A 20,144-nucleotide genomic window follows, 5' to 3' on the forward strand; every position below is an offset into this window, starting at 1 on the left:
TGGTAGATCTTAAAGGGTTAAAGTATAAGTTGCAACTTTGTTTTTTGTACAATATGTTGCCCGCTAATGCAGTATTTGGCTGTAAAGCTAGTCCTTTTGTTAAGCTAGTTACCCGCGATTTTGGAGTTCGTCTGGGATAGCATCAGTAGTAGTTTAAAAAGTTTACATAATTAGACATATGCTATGTAGTAACAGGGTGGTATATAAATGCATATTATGCTGCACATATGTATGTCATGACTGTATTTTTTGTCTTGTTTTTAGTTTTACCCTTTTGAATGTCAGTAAACCTGTTGACAACGCTCATCGGTCTTCAGAGTGGTGATATAAGAAACGTGTTAACGCCCCTGCATCAGACATGCACCCATAACGGCAAAAGTAAAACAGTAAAACGGCGACATCCGCACAAACAAAGATAACGCAGTCATCGCATGCTAGAGTGAAGCTGACCACTACTACGCCTCGGAGCAACACAGCATTCAGCAGTGAGCCAGCAGTCGTCATCTAGTCAACTCCAACATGTCCAGCAAGGCGTCATCCCTCAAGACCCGGTCCGAAGCTTCGTGTGCCTCTTCTACAGGTTCTGCAGCAGCCAAAGCCAGAGTAAAAGCTGAGGCAGCCAAAGCACGTCTCAGCTTCGCAGCTAAAGAAATGGATTTGAAGGTAGAAAAAGCACAAATAGAAGTAGCAAAAGCTAAAGTCGAGGCATCCATCGAATATTTACAGCATGAAAAAGATGTAGCCTCAGCCATTGCTGAAGCAGAGTCATTAGAAGCAGCTGCTGCCGCACAGACAGAAACACGCAGCAACATCTGTCCCTCAGTAACAGCAGAAGGAACTAAACAGTATGTCATTGGCCAATCTGCATTTGTGAGAAAAGAAAATGATGCTGCTCTTCAACAATCACAAAATGAAAATGTAACACAAAGTAAACCAGAGCTCACCTGTGATCAGCCACCAAGCCCTAAAAAAGAAAATGACCCACAAAAAAATTCCAATTGGTCTACCAGATGATCCTGACTGTTGCCAAAAAACTCCAGTCATTTCCCCTTCTCCTCATGCTAATAAAAATTACAGTACCAATTGGTCAAATCAGGTGTCAGCATCTAGTTTCCATGATGCTAGGCCTTTATACAAAGAGCCTAGAGAATCAAATGTGAGTGACTTCATCAGATACTTTGCTCGTCGTGAAATAGTGGCAACAGGGTTGCTCCAGTTTAATGACAAGCCCCAAAACTTCAGAGCTTGGAAACGCTCATTTGAAAATGCTATAAGTGGGTTAGATCTAACGGCAAGTGAAGAAATGGACTTGATGTTAAAATGGCTTGGCAAGGAATCGGCTGAACATGCAGAACAACTCAGAGCCATACACATCAACAACCCAGTCAATGGCCTCAACATGATATGGGACAGACTTGAACAATGTTACGGCTCAGCTGAAGTGATCGAGGATGCACTGTTTAAAAGAATTGATGCATTCCCAAAAATCTCATCCAAAGACTTTGCAAAACTGAGAAAATTTAGTGACCTGCTCGTGGAAGTGCAGTGTGCTAAAGCTGAAGGAGACCTCCCCCGGTCTCGCGTTCCTAGATACAGCAAGAGGAGTAAATCCAATCATTCAAAAACTCCCCTCCTACCTGCAAGAAAGGTGGATCACAGTAGGCGCCAACTACAAACGCACAAAATGTGTCTCCTTCCCACCATTTAGTGTTCTAGTAGACTTTGTTGCACAAGAAGCTGATGCTAGAAACGACCCCAGCTTTAACCTCACACCATCACCTGATGCACCCAGACCAGACAAACTACCTTGGAGGGCAAACAGACAAAAAGAGATTTCTGTGCAAAAAAAAAAAGATAAGTGGCCCTAACAACGCACCCTATGCTCAAAAATTGGACCTAGGATGGGTCATAGTAGGAAACGTGTGTTTAGATGACGTCCACAAAACTCCTGCAGTAAGGACTCTGTTCATAAATGCAACTGAAAGGGGACGTCCCATAGCGTTTGAGCCATGTCCTAATGTTTTCAACATAAAAGAGAAACATTGTGGGATACAAGTTCCACTCAACTTCAGCTCCCAGCTGGCAGACAGTGCTTGTGAACCTGATCATTTAGGATGTAATGTGTTCAAACAAACCAGAAACGACAACTACATCTCACCTTCCATCCAGGACAATGCCTTCTTAAAAATAATGGAGGAAGGACTAACAAAAGAAACAGATAACAGTTGGACAGCTCCTTTACCATTTAAAAATTCACGCCGAAAGCTCCTTAACAACAGACCACAGGCCCTGAATCGCCTAATGTCTCTTCTTCGCACCTTTGAAAAGAAAAAAGAGATGAAGGAACATTTCATCACGTTCATGGACAAAATAATCCAAAACAAACATGCAGAGATTGCCCCTCCACTAAAAGGGATGAGGAATGTTGGTATCTGCCACTATTCGGTGTCTACCATCCCCGTAAACCCACACAGATCAGGGTCGTCTTCAACAGCAGCGCCAAGTATAAAGGCGTATCCCTGAATGACGTTCTGTTAACAGGACCAGATTTTAATAACTTATTGCTTGGGGTCCTAATACACTTCAGAAAAGAAGCCGTTGCCTTCAACGTGCGAGAGCAAGACAGGAACTACTTACGCTTCTTGTGGTTCCGCGACAATGACATTTCCAAAGAAATTGTGGAGTATAGAATGACGGTCCACGTCTTTGGGAACAGCCCATCGCCAGCAGTGGCCATATATGGCCTGCACCAGTCTGTCCTACGCGTAGAACCAGACTGCGATGCAGATGTGAAGCAGTTTGTCATGCGCGACTTCTACGTTGATGACAGACTCAAATCTCTACCTACTGTTGAAAAGGCCATATCTCTACTCCAAAGAACCCGAGATGCACTTGCAAACTCAAATTTAAGACTGCATAAAATAGCAGCAAACAGAAAGGAAGTACTAGAGGCATTCCCGACTCAAGATCATGCCAAAAATCTAAAAAACCTAGACTTTGAAGCTGATTCAGTGCCCATGCAGCGTAGCCTAGGTCTCCTCTGGGACCTAAGTAAGGACTGCTTCACCTTTGAAGTATCTGATGAGTCAAAGCCCTTTACTAGACGAGGTGTTCTATCAACAATAAACAGCCTCTATGATCCGCTGGGCTTTGTAGCACCAGTCACCATACAGGGAAAGTCAATTCTACGTGAACTTACAGCTGAAAATGGGGACTGGGATGCTCCACTGCCTCTCGAAATGGAAGAGTCCTGGACACAGTGGAAAGACTCACTCAAAGACCTGCCTAACATGACCATTCCCAGAGCATACACAGACATTTCCCCTTCAACAGCCGTGAAAAAAGAGTTGTGTGTTTTTTCAGACGCATCTACCGAAGCCATAGCTGCAGTGGCCTATTTAAAAGTGACAGATGCAGAAGGACACAGTCAAGTAGGCATCGTAATGGGTAAGGCTAAGTTAGCACCACGCTCAGATCAGACTATTCCAAGATTAGAGCTTAGTGCTGCCGTTTTAGCGGTTGAGCTCGCAGATCTTATCTCAGATGAACTTGACTGTAAACTAGATCACACTACCTTCTACACAGACAGTAAAGTAGTCCTAGGTTACATCTACAACGAGTCTAGAAGATTTTATGTCTATGTCAGTAATCATGTGACTAGTGTTGCGGTCGCTGACCTCTAGTGGCTCTCCCTCTGTGGAAGAGTTTTTTTTCTCCTTTTTCTTGTGTTGCAGGTCTGCCTCATGAGCCACAGCTGACGTATGTTCCAGCTCGTCAGCCACGGCATATAGTCTGCCATCCTAAACTGCCACACCCCTGCCACTTCCCCCATTTTTGCCAGAGCTGTGAGCTATAGTGTTTTGGGCAGCAGGCCTTAGTGTGTGTGTGTGAGACCTTAAACTCCGTGAAACTTTGGTTTACTTTCTTTTATTGTAAGAAAAGGTGTGCCCTTACTGTGTTAATAAGTTCATCGTTGTGGAAGCAGGTAGGGGTTCTCTGCCATTTTTGTTTCAACTGTTTTCTCCTGTTTTTGGTTAGACAGGGAGCTTAGCCATTGTATTTTGTTTTGGTTAGTGAGTACTTGGTTTGATTTCTAGCTAAAGGGGGTGTTTTGTTTGTTGTTTTGGCCTTGGAGACCCCGAAGAAAAGAGCTTCCCTGTGTTTATTTTTACTGTAGTAGTTTTGGGCAATAAATCATGTTTACTGACATCTATTCTCCAGTAGTTCATGTGTTCTCTTTCACTTTGTGTTACCCCTCACCCCAGTCAACACCTCGTTTTTAAGTGGGGCGTAACACTAGAATCCGCAGATCTTCTCAGCCATGCCAGTGGCACTATGTAGCTAGCAGTCAGAACCCTGCAGATCACGCCACTCGTTCTGTTCCTGCATACCAGCTGCCGTTTAGTAACTGGCTCACTGGTCCTGACCTTTTGCATCAGATTCAGTTCTCTAAATGACTCCTATGACCTTGTAGAGCCCAGCATGGACTCATATGTAAGACCTCAGGTAACTGCACTCAAAACAACAGCCTCAACTAAAGAACTGGGCTCAGACAGATTCACCAAGTTTTCTACCTGGAAATCCCTCACACGTGCTCTTTCTAGACAAATACATGTCATCCACAACTTCAAATCACCACCAAGCAAAGCCACTCACTGTCATGGCTGGCATTACTGTGAAACGGGACTTACTGTGGATGAGTTAAACCAAGCTCAGAACCTTGTCATTCGAGCAGTACAGCAGGACGTGTATGCTGAAGAAATCAAGTGTGTGCAAAAACATGGAAAACTACCCAAAACCAGTCCTCTCAAAACCTTAGACCTGGACAAAGAAGGACTCCTTAGAGTAGGTGGTCGCATCAGAGACTCAAACATTAGCCAAGGTGAGAAAAACCCTCTCATAGATCCTGGCCACCACCATGTTGCAGCGCTTCTCATAAAGCACTACCACGAGCAGACCCAGCATCAGTGTCGCCTTTTCACAGAAGGAGCCGTTCGCTCCGCAGGATGGTGGATAGTGGGCGGTAAAAGAAAAGTCAGCACAATCATCCATCATTGTGTTACCTGCAAAAGACTTCGTGCCCCTTTGAGCACACAAAAAATGTCAAACCTCCCTCCAGACCGTCTCACAACAGATCCCCGTTCACGAATGTGGGCTTAGATGTGTTTGGTCCGTGGTTTGTGTCTTCACGACGTACAAGAGGAAGCGTCAATCAGAATAAAAGGTGGGCTGTCATATTCACTTGTTTGAGTATTAGAGCAGTTCACATTGAAGTGGTAGAGTCACTTGATACATCTAGCTTCATTAATGCATTCTGACGATTTCTGGCCGTGAGGGGACCAGTGAAAACTGTTCGCTCTGATCGAGGCACCAATTTTGTAAGTGCATGTAAAGAACTGAAAATTCCTTCAAACTTGGACAACACAGCTGTGCACACCTTCTTAAAAGAACATGGATGTAAATGGACTTTTAACCCACCTCACGCCTCCCATTTCGGTGGAGCGTGGGAAAGAATGATAGGTTTAGCACGGAGAATATTGGATTCTATGTTTTTTCAGCTTAAGACCACTAAACTCACTCATGAGGTTCTCGTCAACTTCATGGCAGAGGTGGCTGCTATCATAAACTCTAGACCCCTTGTCCCGGTTTTGTCAGACCCGAGTGACCCCTTTATCTTGACTCCAGCTGTTCTCCTGACTCAAAAGGTAGCACCCCTTCAGGCTCCAGCTGAAAAATTCACAGCATCAGACCTCTACAAACATCAGTGGCGCCAGGTTCAGCACCTGTCGTACATCTTCTGGGACAAATGGAGAAAAGAGTTTCTTCCTACCCTCCAACCACGCCGCAAATGGCAATCAAGCCAGCCTAACGCGAGCTTAGGAAGTGTTGTGGTACTTAAAGACAGTCAAGTGCCAAGAAATGAATGGCCTCTTGGTCTCATAACTAAGGTGTTCCCAAGTAAGGATGGTAAAGTACATACCATGGAAATTAAGGTAGCCAAATCAGATGGTATAAAGGTGTTAACCAGACCTATCTCAGAGATTGTACCTTTGGTGCCTTCTTAATAGGGCTGGGTATCGTCACTGATTTCTAGAATCGATTCGATTCTGATTCACAAGGTCCCGAATCGATTCGATTCAATTCGATTCAATTCGATTTGAATATGGGAAATTTTGACAGTCAGAAATACTATAATTCAGATCAGTAAATTTACATATTTTTGTATCTATAAAAAGGAAGCTGACACACGCAAGACTTTATCAAAGGTGTGAGCATCACAGCAGATGCCTTTGTGTCAAAGTAGCTAAAGATAAAACACAGAAAAACATGAAGGTTTTCCTGGCCTGGGATTTTATAAAAATATTCTGCAGTACATCAAAAACGAAAGAAAACCATTAATGAATATATGAACGTTACCTCTGACGTTACAGCGGTTTTATTAGAGACACGGCTGAGCGTTTTGCATTTTGCATAATTTTAAAAAGTTTAAATTTGTTCAGTATTGAACGGCAGAAATTAGGTTTTCTTTTCAGAAGTATGTAAACGGGAAAAAAACAGCGGCCGACAGCGCTGTAAACAACAGTAGACTTGAGCGTAACAAGCAAGCGAATAGCGAGAGAGAGAGAGAGAAAGAGAGCTGTGCATGAAGTGTGATTTTATTGTGGTGGAAGCAAAACAGTAAAAGTCAGAGGGAATTCATGACGATGTTTATGTGAAGCGTAGTTTGGATCTTCTTTTGCTGCTGGTTCAGTCAGTTTTATTTTTATTGTTTGGAGAGAGATCAAACTAACAGCTTTAGAATCGGCGCAAAAAGGGCGTGAACACAAAGCGCGGAACCGCCGACAGATCAGAATCAGCGAGCTGTCGGCTTTCAGCCCCGACCGTGTCCGTGCTGTCAGGTGAGAAAGGCGACATCTCACTGATTCTGATCTGCGGGTCCCGCTGTGTGTCTACGTCTTTGTGCAGAATCCGTGTTCCTGCTCTCATTTACTGTCTTAGCTGTTTGGTGGTTATTGAAATTTTGTGATCTTTCACCTGAGATTCTGGCATTTCGGGCAAAATAAATTTATATTAAAAAATCGATTCAGGATTTTAATGAATTGATTTCACGGTATCCAAGCCAGAATCTATTTTAATCGATAAATCGATTATAAAAACCCACCCCTGCTTCTTAACATGTTGTTTTCCCCAATATTTAATTGTGGCGTTTATTCACGCCAGGCGGGGAGTGTTCTGTTATCACTAAAAGTTGTAAAATGTTGTATCACTAAAATATCATTCTCAGTCAGTTGTTATTTATGTGTTTACAGCGCCCTCTGTGGTTGCTCCAAGTAATGCACTTTAGAAACGGCTTTATTTTGGAAAAAAACTTTATTGAACAGGAAGTCCGCTCAGTCAAGCAAAGCAAGTGAGCAAGAAGAAGGGAAACATATCGGCACTCAGTTTATTGTGTCCTGTTGGAAAAAATACTGTCCACATCTTCTGTTCATGGTTGTATTGCCAGTATGTACTTAAAGTATAAGTTGCAACTTTGTTTTTTGTACAATATGTTGCCTGCTAATGCAGTATTTGGCTGTAAAGCTAGTCCTTTTGTTAAGCTAGTTACCCGTGATTTTGGAGGTCGTCTGGGATAGCATCAGTAGTAGTTTAAAAAGTTTACATAATTAGACATATACTATGTAGTAGCTGGGTGGTATATAAATGCACATTATACTACACATATGTATGTCATGACTGTATTTTTTGTCTTGTTTTTAGTTTTACCCTTTTGAATGTCAGTAAACCTGTTGACAACACTCATCGGTCTTCAGAGTGGTGATATAAGAAACGTGTTAACGCCCCTGCATCAGACATGCACCCATAACGGCACAGGTGGCATCTACAAACAAAAAAAAGGGAAGCAAATAAACATTAACATGATGTTAGTCTCTAAGGAGGAAAAAATCAAGGCAAAACTCAATAAAATCATCCGGACGCAGAATAAAGATGTCTACAACAGTGTGACACAGAAAATTAAAGAAACTATGGAAGAAAGCTACATCAGTAATAAAGAGATTTATAAGTTGCCACTAAGACACATTTCTTTTTATCATGATTCTGCATCAAAAGTCTGACAGATGTTTTATGTCTTACGGTGTGTTCACACCGAACACGATGGACACGCACAAAAACACCTCAAACGCCCCTAATTTGACGCGTGCACATTCGCACCTCGACGCGTGTCCAAGAAAAATCCATCGCGCCTCAAAATTGCATATTTTGACGCGCGTGAACCGGAAATGTGGGAGGAAGTTGTGCCAGACGGTATCTTTGCAAGATGGCAGCTGTCGAGCTAGCGCTTGAAGAGAGTCTCCCTTCTCTATGAACTGTGGAGAGCAGAGCAGCAGCGTAAAAGACGTCCGCGCCATACCTGGGTCCATCAGTTCCTCCAGAGGTGTGAGCAGTTTGGTGAGTTTCACCATTTGCTCCAGGAGCTGCGCCTGGATGACGGCCGATTCCAGCGATATCACCGTCTTTCACTCGGCCAGTTTGAGGACCTGCTTTTCCGCGTCGGTCCCAGAATTGCGCGCCTAGACACCAATTACAGGCGCTCAATCCCACCTGCAGAGCGCCTGTCCATCTGCCTGAGGTTAGTAAAAGTATTTAATACGGTAGTCCTTTATTGATACCTGTGCTAATATATGCTAAACCATCCATTTATACACTGCTAACATGGATGTGCTATGCTAACAGTGAATGCTCTCGGTGTTTACTGATAGCAAACTGTGGTACGGAGACGACTATTTATAATATTTCTAGTGATACTCAGAAGGTCTCATCAAGTCCCGATTTAATTCGATTTATGCTGTTATCAGTGTTTGCGATGATAGCATGGCTGTGGTGTCACATCAATGTATGTGCTCGGTGTTTGCTGATATCAAACTGTAGCATTAGGACCACTGAGTTAACCTTTGTAGTGATACTCACTCCTTTTTATTTAGACCTGGTTTAATTCTGGGATAGTTGAATATTTGTATATAATCACCGCAGACTGTTTTAGATTATATCTAATATATATCATGTAATTATCCTTATAATTACAAAATGTTTTATGTAAGATTTATGTTTTGTAATTTGTAATTTTGGAATTTCAATAATGTATTTTGTAACTGCAGTACACATAATACTCATTTTAAACAATTTTGTCCAGGTTCCTTGCCACCGGGGACTCTTTCAGGACCGTCGCGTTCAGTTTTCGAGTTGGTGTGTCCACGGTGAGCCAGATCATCCCCCAGGTAGCGACGGCCATCTGGGACTGTCTAGTGGACGATTTCATGGCTGTGCCTTCACCTGGAGACTGGCGGTCCATCACAGAGGGATTCCAGGAGCGCTGGAACTTCCCTCTGTGCTGTGGAGCTCTGGATGGGAAGCACGCCCAAAGGAATCCCATATATCATATAGGAGACACACACATTGATATACACTAAATATTTATTCCATTTCTTTTTTTGTGGTGCCCAAATTTATGCACCTGCCTGATTTTGTTTAAACAATTATTGCACACTTTCTGTAAATCCAGTGAACTTCTTTTCACTTCTCAAATATCACTGTGTGTGTCTCCTATATGATATATTTAACTGACATTTTTTATTGTAACAACGATTTATACAGGAAAATGATGGCTATTAACAATGTTGCCCAAACTTTTGCATCCCACTGTATTAGTATATTTTGTCATTAGTATAATATGAAATAAATTCTACATGTGTCAAGTCGTGTGCCAACATTTGCTGTGTAGTAGAACTGACATTAGTCATTATAAAAATTTATTTGAAATAATATTAAAATTCTCACACAGAAATACATTAAACATAAATATATAAAATATAAGTATTTACAGAGAGACAGGAATAAAAAGGACCCAGCTGCTCTCCAGAGCAGGAACAAGGCTGAGGAAATGCTCCATTGGAGACTGGCGTGGCCTCTTCAGGGACACCAGGACGGCCAGCTCCACCGCTGATGGACCGTCCTGGGACCCGTCCCTCATCTGCCTCGAAGCTGTCCTCCTCTGTGGGCCTGTAAAACAGCACAAAACACAAAGAAATGAGAAGACTGCTACTAGATTTTCATTTCAACATCGAAAAAAACCAAACAGGATATAATCAGATTGGTTGTAGACATTTAGTAAAGGTGATCACAAGGGAATCCCACCGAGTAAAAAGCTATCAGTGCTTGCTGTACATCTGATGCTACAATTACATACCTGTGGTGCAGCAGCAGGAGCTCAGGGACTGGGGAGCCAGGAGAAGCAACAGGGGATGCTCTGCTGCAGAATCAGTTGGTTCTATCAATACAGTATTAAATGTTAACAGGTTGAATATAATAATCATAGAGTAGACAGTGGTCCCTCATTTATTGCAGCAGGGGTTCTCAGAATAACTAGCCCCTCGCCACGCACTTTATACACTTTTTTCCCCACACACATGAACATTGGTCACAGTTCTCACAATTGATTCTCAAAGTGCAAACCTTTGTAGATTGCAAAACGTAAAAGTATTATTATGCCGCGTTTTGTCTTCATCTGCCTGCCACTTTCGTGCGCCTTTTTCCCTCGCGGTGCAGGTGTCTATTTCCGAATGAGGGTCATAGTTATGGGTGTTTTTGTGCTGTTTTTTCTATTGGACGTGATGGTTATCAAAACCAAACGTGATAAATTTGGCAAGCGCAGGAGACACGACACAGAGGAGATTTGTCAATCAGGCTGCAGAATGCAATGCTGTACTGTGCAATAAAAAATCAGCGAAAAAGCGAAGCAGTGACGGATGAGCGGGACCACTGTGTGCTGTTTATTAATAAACAATAAAATATATTCCTAAATGACAACATGCATAAAACCAGAACTGTATTTGTACGTCAGTGGGAAAATAGCGGTGGCTTGCTAGCTTTTGTGCGGCTTCCCCGGGTCAGTGAAAACTTTCAAAAGAGAAATGAATGAACTTACCAGGTTGCCCGATCTCTTCACATATCTTCCTCCAAGCTCGGTCCTTTTTATTCCTGTCTCGGTACAGAAAGCAGCTGGTGTCGTACAGCTCCGGGTTGTTTGCTACGGCATTGATTAGCCTTCCCTCCATTGAAGTATGAAGGGCTTTGGCTGGATCTGCCCCTTTGACCTAGGTCACAGCCATGTCACCAGGCTCCTGATTGGTTGTCGCGGCGAGATTTGACGCTGGAGTTCAGATTTTTCCAACTCCAACGGTAGACGCGAAACGCGCGTATGCACAAAATGCAACACAAAAACTCAAGCGCGTGGTTTTATTCGCGAGTCAAACGCGCCAGACGCGCTACACTGACGCGCGTTTCATGCGTTTTGGCGACGCAAATCTGCTTCCGAATTTTCGCGGGACCCGCAATCGCGTGTCATCGCGCTTTTCCATTGACTTTACATGTAAACCTGACGCTCTATTCGCGTCCATCGCGTTCGGTGTGAACACACCGTTACTCTAGAGGCCGCAGCATTCAGAGGACCAGGCACACTGAACAACATGAGGAAGACTATTGACAGACATGTGCACTCAAATAAGAGCATGTTTGAGCGGGCGAAAAATACCATGTTGGAGAAGCTGAATGCCTTGAGGGTTTGTTATATTTTATATTTAAACATAATAAGAACACAATTTAAACCATACTGTTGCACATCAATTTTTCTTTATCCAATATTTACACAATGCCCTTTTCTGTTTGAGTGGATATTATAAGAAATGTGTGTTTCCTTGAGTACTTTCCTCAGTCTTAGCAACCTCTAACGCATCTTAAGTTATGTTTTTTAAATGTATTTCTCAGTACTCAGTATGCTCACTGGTTCTTTGATAAGTGATTAAAAGTTTGGTACTATCAGTGTTTCAGCAAACAAATTAAAACATTAAAAAAAATTATACAAGTAAACACAAAATGGACATACAAGAAAAAACACATATCATGTAGGGGGCAAATACGTTTTCACATCACTGTAGTTTGAAACACTCCACAAAAATTACAGGTTACATTATGCAGATTGTAAGTTAACTAACATCTTAGCCAGACTGCAAGATTTACATCTCGTTCTAATGTCTGGTTTTAAAACACAATAAAACTAAAGATATTTGTGTAAATCTTTTATATTATTTTTTCTTAATCTTTATTATATTTTGTTTTTTGTCACGGTTCTCGGTCAGTTCTGACCCAGCATTTTGAGTTCTCGTGTTTTGAATTATTTTTGCATTATGGATTATTTTCTTATGCTCTGGTGCTTTGATTATTATAAATATTATAAATATATATGTCTTATTCTTGACGAGGGATTAGTTCTTCGGTTGTGTCTTATGTTTAGTATAGTTTGAGTTCCATGTGTTATATTCTTTCTGTCTGCCTCTCGGTGTCAAATCTGCATCTTTGTGATTTGTGTATAGTTTCCTGTTTTATTTTGAAGGATTGTGTCTTAGGTCAGTGTGTCCATTGTCGCTCCCCGTGTTTCATTAGTCTAATTTCTCCCAGCTGTGTCTCCCTCCTGTTGCCCATTTCCTGATTACCGCCATGTTTATATAAGCCCTGTGTGTTCTTCTGCCTGTTGCTGGTTCGTCTGCGGTATCTCCCTCATCTGTGTTTGTTCCCTGCTTCGCCATTTCTGGTCTGTGTTTTGTTAGCTTTCTCCAGTTTAGGTTTTGTTTAGTTTCCACCCACACCTTTGCCATTTCAGTTTGTATTCCTCCTCAATAAAAGCCCACTCACATCACTTATGCCTGCATCTTGGGTCCTTTAATAAATTCCACACGGCTCGCCTCGCTGACCGTGACATTTTTAATGTTTTACATATTATCAGATTAGCCTCTCGTTTGAAACAAAAACTTTGCTTATTTGAGTTGGAGTCCTTTTTTGGTTAAACATGATGTGTTACTGCATGGATGAGTAGTTGAGGGAGCTAAGAATATTTGGAGAAATGTGCAAGTTGGGAAAAACTAATCATCTCTTGACTCTTATCTTGTAAACCTTTCGGACAGGAATGGCCTCTCACTCTAGAGTAAATAAGGGGTTTCGGTTACTCACAGGTTTAACAATTATTAAAAAATACTTCGTCTGTCATCTATCAGGGAAACTTGATAGCTACATCATCAATAAAATTAAACTCCAGTTTACTTGTTGTGTAAAGCATCTCCAAAGATTACACAACAATTGTTAATTCAAATTATTTTTAAACCTTTCCTTCAAAAACTATGATAACTGAGATACTCTTTGCACACTTTCATTACACAATATCACTCCAATTGTCAACAGAAATTATAACAAGGAGCAAAAAATTAAAGAAAAGCAGGATCACTGTGACAATACTGAATGACAGAGAACATTAGATAGAGATTATAGTTGCAATATCAGGCAATCAGATGGCCTGTGTTCAGCAAGTTGTTCAAGCTTAATTTTTCTTCTGAGTTAATATGGTGTGTTCTGTTTGCATGGGGTTGTTTGCTTTGGGTGTGTGCAGTGGGTAGAACAGGACATTGGCTTTAATGTGGTTGGGAAAATGGTGATGGCAGACATCATGTTCCCAAATCCTTTGTACTTTCTATTTCAGGGAATCGAAGAAGCTGTTTGCTCATGCAAATATAAAACCTGGTTATCCTTTAAAAAAAACTTAAACCACTGTGTGGCCACAGAGTCTGGTACTGCAGTGTGCATGTGTACATGTGAAGTCTTTCAGTGATGTAAGGGACAGGCTTGCAGTCTCAAAGTCAGTTCATCACAAAGGTGATCGGGTTTCATAAATGTTTGTTGTTTGTTTGTTTCATAAATGCTTGGTTTTATACCCCTGTGACCCTGTAAACTCATACGGTGTGACATGAAGTACCAAAAGATATACAGCTTCTTTGCTAAAAGCCAGAAATGTCAAGCTGCTTGTCATGATCCTGATTGTTACCCAGTGTTTTGTGTTTAAGTTCTATTTCCTGATTATTAGTTATTCATGGTTTTGTTCTCTTGATGTTATTTGTTGTTCTGCCTTCTAGTTTAAGTCAGTGTCTTCCTTGTGTTCCATGTGTCATATTCCTTCAGTCTGTCTCTCAGTGTCAAGTCCGCGTCTTTGTGAGTTGTCTTTTGTTTCCAGTTTTATTTTGATAGTCCCAGTCCTACATGCAGTGAGTCTAGTTTTGCTTCCCCTTGTCTCATTAGTTCTAATTTCTCCCAGCTGTGTTTCCTTCCTGTCTCCAATTCCCTAATTATTTACCAGTGTGTATTTAAGCCCTGTGTTGTTGTTTTTTGCTCTGTGTGGTGTTGTACCCTCTCTTTGTGCTGTGGTTCTCTTGTCATGTTTTGAGCCTGTGTTGCCTTGTGTTTAGTTTCCAGTAGTGATGGGCAGATGAAGCTTCATGAAGCACTGAAGCTTTTCATCCAATTGGTTCACCCCAGTGCAAAGCTTCTTGAAGCTTCATTTGCTCTAGTAGGACACCTACTGGACGTAAAAATATTATTTGGCATGAATTTGAAGAGTGTGGCCTTTTGCACACAGCCTGTAAATGTCAACAACAAAAGGAGTGTGTAAAACATGTATATTGTAGTGATGGCAGTATACTGTGTATATTTATACTGGCAGTATGGAAAATGATTATTTGGAAATGCTTAAAATGGAAATGATCATTTACTGTGAGGTGAGGTGTGGTTGGGGTGTGGACAGTAGTTGTGCTTTTGTAACCTTGAGGTATGGACAGCTACAGACTGAGGCCTCAGTCCTGCCTGTTCACATTTTATTCTGTAAAAACTAAATTTTCACTGCTTTTATGACCTTTTAGTGGGGAGAACATAGCTAGGATTTAATGATTTAACAAATCTTTTAAATCCTTTGTCCTCCACAATGCTAAATGGCTGGGAGTCCTCAATCACCATGCTAACCAGGTCTTCATCTATTTGAGATTGTTCTCCTGAGGAAAGACAATAAAGACAAAGCACAAATATAAATATCACACACATAACTTATTGCAGTTGTATAATATTGTTATATCATTTAGTAACATTACGGCATGCTATATTATCATGACATTTGATGGCTCACCTGGTCTTGCTCCACAATCGGTGTTCCCCTTATTCTCATGCAAAGCTCTGTAGTGCCTAAGCATGGATGAGGACATAGCAAACACTTCACCTTGTACAAAAGTAAAGCCGCTTAACATAAATTGTATTGCACCATCAGTATTATGAAAATACATCTTCTGTAGAAATTTACATACCTTGTTGGGAGGAATAAAATCAAAATGTTCCCACACAGGGGAGGACATCCTCCTCTTCTTAGCTGGCTCCATTCTCTCCTGACTTTCTCTCCTCACTCTCATAAACCTCCAAACTGTCTCCAAACTCTCACTAACCGCAACTCTCCATCAAACACCTACATTTTGAATGAAGTCTGAGGGGTTTATATCGCTGTCATAGCTCGCGGCAAAGTTCGAACCACTTCATGAACCAGTCACGTGGTACAGCCGGGCAGCGAGGCTTTGGACGTCATCATTTTCAGCTCCTCCCATAAATGAAGCAAGCCTCGATACGCGCATCGCGGAAACGCCCCCTCAATTACTCGACACAAGCTTCGAAGCCTCGATACAGAACGTCACATCACTAGTTTCCAGTGCCAGTTTAGCTTAGGTTGCTGTGATTCCGAAAATCGGACCAAGAGTAAAGTTTATAAAGAGAATATTACAGGTAATATTTTTTTTAAAAAACCAGCCAAATCCTGGAATATAAAGCCATTAAAATTTGCCTAATATAAACACGTTTCACACACATGAAGCCATTCATAGATCACTCCTAAAAATTATTCTGCTTGGTTTGCTCCTCTGATGCTGTGACAAGGCCACTTCTCCAGAATTGCAAACCATTCAATGGAGAATATGCTGGTGACTGGTGTTTAGGTTACAGGTCCCAGGTGTGAAGACCACAATAACAAAAAGAATACAAATCTGTAAAAATAAAGGTAGAGTCTCAGAGAAAGAATCACAGGAGCAGTCGTATCTTTTCCCGAATTGCATCTCTTATTTCAGATCAACAAATATAATTTACATTCAGTGCATTCACTTGTCAGATATACTCAATAACTGTAAAAGGTAAATAAAAGGCATTTGGCAAATATATGTATCTTTGGTTATTACATTTCTCCAGTTTACACTGTTAATTACACTATTCCTTCACTCATTTACATCAGCAGTGCAGATACCATACAATGCCTTAAACGTCTTATTGCTCTTCCTCACATATAGGGTCAACTCAAAATAGCTTATCCACAAATCTGATATAAGTGCATAAATCTCACTAGATTAGACAAAACACACCTGAATGTATTACTTTGCGATGTAACAACATACATGTACATGCATTCTTAGCTTATTCTTAACATTTCCACATTACTTGAACCATAAAGTGTATATGAGATATTTTAAACTCGAATAATCTGATGTCAGGGCCTTTACAGTTAAACTGGAGCACCACACACACATATTTGATTGTTAAATGGAGTTTACTGTTTAAATACATCCCGTGGGCTGGCGAACTCTCTCGCGGTAACTAGATTAAAATTGTGATGTGAAATAAAGGATTAAACAACTCAACAGTATATACATTAGACGACATCTAAATTGATGTACTATGAATCCCCCAAATATTTAACATACTTATAGCAATTTCAGTTTTTTTGGTTATTGTTATTATTTTATTATTATTATTATTATCTTATACTGATCATATAGATTAACTTCAGTAATGTTTTGAATGAAGGACCTTTAATTTTGATGTATTGTGTTAATACTTTTAAACACAAGGCCTGACCATTTGTTTCAAACCAGTGAACTTGCCATAAGTGGTTGGGGGCCACTTAGATCCTTCGCCTTATCGCATGACGACGTCTAAATGCACATCCAATAGGATCCACTTGCTGTAGACTTAGTCTGACCCTCCAATGTTGAACTCTTAAGCCACGAGATCTCAGACTTCCAAGAATGTATACTTCCCCTGCATTTGGAGTGTTCTGTAGGATATCCGTCACAAGGCCATTCAGTCCTTGATTTGAAATATCCACATAGCTTAATGGCTCAACTCCCAAAGTTTGTCTGTGTCTGTACAGGGTTCTTCGACTTATTCCAAAGCATGATGCAATTCTCTGCCATGTCATACCAATGGAAACAAAGTGAGAAATCTGTTCAGCAGATATAGTGTATCGTGGCCGACCTGGATGACCACTCAAGGTGGTTGGGGGTAATCTGTGGGTCACATAAGCAGATCTCTGGCTAGCATCATATTCATGTAGCAAGCTGCAAAAGCATCTATACAAGGATCCTAGTAGGTTGGTGGCAACCCTATTATTGGGATCATATCGAGATACAGCAGCAAGAAATTCTGATAGAGTTCGTGTATGATCATCTAGCTCTCTATAAAGCCGCTCTTGTCTGATATTGTCCGAATTTTCATTTTGGAGCACCCCAATACATTGCAGAGCACAAGTAAAAAATCTTTCAACATCTTCTTCATTGGTTCTCATCTCAAACAACAAAGAATGTATGTAAAAAATGACAAGGATCCGATGTAATTTCATTGTAGATGAGGTACTGTCAGACACAGTCTTTCCAGATTATACGGGCAGCTAGCGTAGCCAGGATGCCCCGACTTGTTGCAATAGGCTGCTACCCTACAACAATGTTTGGATAGTCACTGATGAAGGCAAAAGATTTTTCAATTATACCTCTAACAAACTGTTGTAGACGTCACTGCAGTGTTAGCTGTGCATTAATGTGTTATTTGTTTTTCCTCACCTTCCTGTGCAGCTAAAATACCTTCCTGTTCAATTGAAATCTTCTTGGTTTTCAGTAGTGTGTGTGAGAGCGTTTCAGTAGTGTGTGCGAGAGCGTTTCAGTAGTGTGTGCGAGTGCGTTTCAGTAGTGTGTGTGAGAGGTAAAATTTCAGTAGTGTGTGTGAGAGGTAAAATTTCAGTAGTGTGTGTGAGAGCGTTTCAGTAGTGTGTGTGAGAGGTAAAATTTCAGTAGTGTGTGTGAGAGCATTTCAGTAGTGTGTGTGAGAGCGTTTCAGTAGTGTGTGTGAGAGGTAAAATTTAAGTAGTGTGTGTGAGAGCATTTCAGTAGTGTGTGTGAGAGCATTTCAGTAGTGTGTGTGAGAGGTAAAATTTCAGTAGTGTGTGTGAGAGTGTTTCAGTAGTGTGTGTGAGAGCATTTCAGTAATAGTGTCCCTTACGGCACCTCATACACAAAGCCCTCATACACTGTATTTTTAAGATGATACTGACCTGTAAAAATAAAGGTAGATTCTCAGAGAAAGAATCACAGGAGCACTCATATCTTTTCCCGAATAGACCCTGTGCACGAGAAAATGCTAACTTCCTGGTTTGAGACCGGATGTAGGGTTGTACATTTCCGGTAGCTTTACTTTGCGGTCAATCGCTACTGTGAAGATATACTCCAAAATCATGTCCAAAACTCGAAAACGGAAAGATCGCGTTAAGTTACAAAGGGCAGACAGTGGGAACACTCACCACTGTTGTGTCACAAAAAATATAATGATCAATTTTGACGTTTAAAGAGTTTAAATCGATCAGTTGTTTACATCACTCAACACAAGCAGAACTGCATTACAAAATCAGAAGACACATTGTCCGCATTCAGAAGCACATCTCTGTATAGTGACTGGTCTTATGATTTAAACAGGCAAATGTTCAGCATTCAAACTACAGGTGAAGAATAGTCAAACCAGATGTTTCCCAGCTAGTCAAGTACACACCTACACAGCATGTTAACAAACCGTGAAAAAAAGCCACACAAAAAATGAATGATTGCTGGTAAGGGTTTCTATACATTAGTATTTACGAAGTGTATGTTGTGACTTACCTTCAAAATTACAGCGGTCCCTCGCTATAACGTGGTTCACCTTTCACCTCGCTGTTTTGCGGATGTTTTAGTGCAAGTTTGCATGCTTTTTTTACGTCACATTGTGTCCTGCGTCCTGATCGCTGCAGACGATCTCCTCTGTGACGTCTCTCCTGTACAGTACAGAATCGCTGCATCGATAGCTAGCAGTGTGACTCTGAAGTGCAGTGCTGTATGTCGACGAAACGTTTTGCACCGTCAAAAAATAAAATTGGCTACTTGATTTCACCTATTGCTGGTTGTTTTTAGAACATAACACCCGCGATAAACGAGGAACCGCTGTTTACAGATACTGAGAAATATAACATTTGAATCCCTTTTCTCTTTTGCTCTGAGGCGCGGGGGAAAAATATCGACAAGTCGATGAACATCATTTACAGATATATTGGGTAAATGCCCAAGACATCTATAGAAATGTAAATCGCCGCTTGATTCATTCATTTGCTTAACTTGTTTTGGACCGTAAACAAGGCGCGAATAGGACACCGGAAACGAAGCTCCCCACAGGAGTTTCCGCACCGGAACTAGCATATGCTAATGTGCACATAGGTCGTGCCCAAATTCATGGGCTGCATCCTCCTGAGGACCCGGCCTTCGCGGTCTACGTGGGTCGGGTCCTCAGAAGGTCGGGTAGGCCGGAAGTAAACGGCTGGGGAAATTGGACGGTCTAGCTTTCTGATTAGCGTCACCGCTGTTTCGGTGGAGTTTAATAAACTCAGCCGTCTGCTCCTTGCAATCTAAAATATAACAGGACACTGGCGTAAATTCTTGACCGTCTCATGCTTCTGTTTAATCAGTTTTCTATTTGACGTTTAGTCAGCTGTGTAAAAACCAAGGAGGAACCCATCCGGGGGATTAATAAAGTTTTATTTTATCTAATCTAATCTAATAACTTTAATCTCAGCCAAACCGATTTACTCACGAACAAACAAAACACTGAAAAAAGCCCAACAATAACATTTTTAGGTTGTTTAAGTGACTTATATATTACGTTTAACCCGAGTACCGAAAGTCCGCGGTGATCTGAAAATGATGTGCCGGGAGTTGTGCCGTTCTCGGCCGCATCAGTAACCCTCGAGCTCCCGGCTAGCTATCGAGCTGGTGGGTAGCAGACGTCTCCGAAAACGTCGAAGCACTTTTGCAAATATGATATATCTTGATAAACCGAGCAGATATTTGATGTTTACGCAGCTACTTTCTCGCCTGAAAATATGTTAAAAGTTTATT

The 20,144-nt window shown here is 41.3% G+C and overlaps 1 long non-coding RNA gene across 1 annotated transcript; it reads right to left on the reverse strand.

Moving 5' to 3' along the window:
* Positions 1 to 14,469: 14,469 nt before the first annotated feature.
* On the reverse strand, positions 14,470 to 15,481 carry LOC146388594 (uncharacterized). Its single transcript, XR_014799983.1, has 3 exons — positions 15,228 to 15,481; positions 15,053 to 15,108; positions 14,470 to 14,921 (listed from the first exon to the last, which is right to left on the reverse strand). It is a non-coding gene; the product is annotated as an uncharacterized LOC146388594 (long non-coding RNA).
* Between the last annotated feature and the right edge of the window lie 4,663 nt (positions 15,482 to 20,144).

The sequence above is a fragment of the Perissodus microlepis genome, chromosome 4 (genome assembly GCF_051167445.1).
Source record: "Perissodus microlepis isolate ML-2025 ecotype Zambia chromosome 4, ASM5116744v1, whole genome shotgun sequence".
In the NCBI taxonomy this organism is placed as follows: Eukaryota; Metazoa; Chordata; class Actinopteri; order Cichliformes; family Cichlidae; genus Perissodus; species Perissodus microlepis.